The 3,156-nt window shown below is 32.7% G+C and overlaps 1 non-coding gene across 1 annotated transcript; it reads right to left on the bottom strand.

Moving 5' to 3' along the window:
• Window positions 1-2,775: 2,775 nt before the first annotated feature.
• Window positions 2,776-2,848, bottom strand: Trnar-acg (transfer RNA arginine (anticodon ACG)). Its single transcript has one exon. It is a non-coding gene; the product is annotated as a tRNA-Arg (tRNA).
• Window positions 2,849-3,156: the final 308 nt, after the last annotated feature.

The raw sequence follows: 3,156 nt of genomic DNA, 5'->3' as shown, positions 1-3,156 counted from the left end.
CGCAAACGATGATCACATTAGTGAGAGGTCAAGAGAGAGACGTGTTAAAAAAGTGGCCCGAAAGTGGCAGGAAAAGATGCATTATTCTGGAAAGTACCTGTAAATAAATGTTTTGTTGTTCAACTGGAAGAAAAGAATCGATTTCTTCCTTGGCCTCTGTTTCTTATGAAGTTGTCTGCATGTTAGCACATGTTTACAACGTTACAAGTTCACTATACGTAAAATCAACCTTTTTTCTTCACTATTATCTAATTGTTTAGTTACACACTTAAAACAAATTTTAGACTTTCTATCAAACCTTTACAATCTTGTTTACGAAAAATAAAAAACAACACCCAAATTTCAATAGGACATTTGTAAAAGCAAATCGATAAATATAAAATATAAACGCAATTAAACTACATGATATTTACGTATCAAAATACTAATTAAAGATGTCATTTCTCAATTGAAAAAAAAGAGGCTTTTATCGGTCTTGAGAGGATGGGTATAATGAGGAGGGAAAGCAAAATCTAGCCATTAACTAAAACAGCACGGAAACTGTTTATTAGTGTGATTATTGTGATTCGAATTTCAGAAGACACTGTCTGTCATCAACGAGAATGCGATGAAAAAACAATTCCAATTTAATTGCATTGATTTTTTCAAAGGAATTGGAGAATATTGAATGGATGTCATTAGAATTCCCGAAAACATCACCTGTTTTAATCAGTGAATAATAATTGGTTATTAATCTCATGTGAATTATTAATAATCAATATTATTTGGACTCTTCGGATTAATGTTCTCACCTTGAGTGTCAGTTTTGAAACATGTTGGTCGATGTAACCTCCGACATTCTTCAGATGTATCTTGTCGAATTCTGGATTTTTTCTGTCGAACTCGGAAATTTGAACAGAATTTCAAACGGAATACTTTATTTACTTTACGCGGGGGAGGGGAGCGCATTCTCTTGTTTCTGTCAGCCATGAGTGCATGCATAAAGGTCTTAATCAATTCACAATTGTATTTTGCTGTCGTCCATATTAAGAATTGAGCCTTCAATCTTTAGAAGAATATCACATTTATAATCGATTTTTCCAAGTATTTTAAAAATCCGTACTTTGGGGGCAGTACTAGTACAAATTTTCGGAATGTTAAACTCATTTTAATTTTCGTAATAAATATCACTATTTATTACTAATTCTTATTACTATATATATATATATATATATATATATATATATATATATATAATTTTTGACTTATTACTGTACATATTTACTATTATTTATAATTAATGGTGCGGGCGACTGAAAAATACAATTCATAATTACTTAGGACCTCTATCCGATCATGGCTGCCGGAACGAGAGCATAGTACTACCTTGAAATAAATAAACGGATTCGTTCTAAATTCCGTCCAAATTCAAGAGAATTCAAGATACACTTGAAGGAGGTAGGAGGTTACACTGACCGAAGCGTTACTGAACCGAAATGATGCGCAAGACAAGATAAGAATAGTAGTCCGAAAAATCCAAATAATACGAATAACCAATCCTCATCTAAAATTTCAGAAACGTAAACAATATTAATATCGATAAATAAAAAAAGGAAATGCAATCCAAGCGTAAATATTATTGAAATTGAAATTGTGAGTATTTGTTACGTTTTATTATACAAGTTATCGAGTTTAATACTTACTAAAACAAGCAGGGATAACGTATTTTTCCTTCGCAACTTACAGATTTAATGGTAAAATAGAAACCGCTAGATATAGAATGAGTAAAGTCTGTGATGTTAAATGCATTTTGTTTTCATGAAAAGCTGTCATGGCGGACATGCTCTTTTTTCTAGTCCAAAGTATCCCGTCTTTGGTCCAAGTCAAATAACTCAATTATTAGTTATAAGTTACATTTTCAGGTTGTACCTAACAATATTACTTTCAATTCAATCCTGCTTAGATTTTCATTTGTGAGAACTTGTTGAGTCTTATTAAAATGCGTATAACATTTCTCTCCACAGGATGATCATCTTGTATTCATTTTATTGTCCATTTTACCTGCTGGCATGTGATTGACGGCCCAAAGAAATAACTTCAAAAGTTATTTACCTCTGCTCAGATCTTTATTTATTATACTATTGATTTAAAGCGTAACATAATTTTATGTAACTAGTGAGGTATGGCATATACATTATGATGGCGTCAAATCAAATACTAGCAATACAAGAGAGTACGATTATAAGGGGAAAAATGCCCAACGTATATAAAGACAACGTTATCCATGCCAAAGACAGAAGATCTCAAAAGACTGTTTTTTTTTTCCATCGACTTTGTGATGCCTATTAGGAACACCATCCAATTAGATTTCTTTGGTAATACCAGTATCACGATACCGTAACACAAACGACTATCACCAGAAAGAAATATGGTTTAATGATTTTACTTTGTCTGCTGATAACTCACAATTTCTTATAATAAATTCATCAGATTTAGTTTTATATCTAAGCGGTTCAAATGCTTACTGATAATCGGTTTATTATATTGCGAATAACGTTTTTTTATTTAAAACTAGCGACTACGCCGCGTCGGCACACACAACGCCGAGTCAAGCACAAAGTCGCATACACTCAACATCAAGTACATACAACGTCGTCTTACCATAAATGCTTTCCTTGTGAAATCGGAGTATTGGAAATTCCCACATACACAAAACAAAATCATTGAAAAAACAAAAATACCCTACGGGTAAGGATAATGAGTAAACGTTAAATAAAATGATGGCTAAAATTATTACGAACTTGCCAGGATTCGAACCTGGAATCTTCTGATCCGTAGTCAGACGCGTTATCCATTGCGCCACAAGTCCTGTCCGTATGCCGAAAGATGTTACTGCAACTGTGCTAAATTCCTTTGACATGGACAGGTAACTTTTTCGACAATTGAACGAAACGGCACAAACACCCTTATTTTGAGCTTTTTGTGTAACTCGGCATTGTTCGTTACGAACCATATATAGATAAGGACAATCTAGGGACTCACACCTTTTAAGGAAACAATTTTTTTTTTCAATTCGGTGCATCCGTCTCGAAAGTTTTTTTATGTGTATATACACATACACACATCAATAAATAAACATTTAGAATTGTATTAATAGGATAGAGTATAGATAATTTT

The sequence above is a fragment of the Euprymna scolopes genome, chromosome 14 (assembly GCF_053919585.1).
Source record: "Euprymna scolopes isolate OS-2025 chromosome 14, ASM5391958v1, whole genome shotgun sequence".
Taxonomy (NCBI): domain Eukaryota; kingdom Metazoa; phylum Mollusca; class Cephalopoda; order Sepiida; family Sepiolidae; genus Euprymna; species Euprymna scolopes.
Note: the sequence above shows the minus strand (reverse complement) of the source record. Positions and strands in the feature narration are given on the sequence as shown.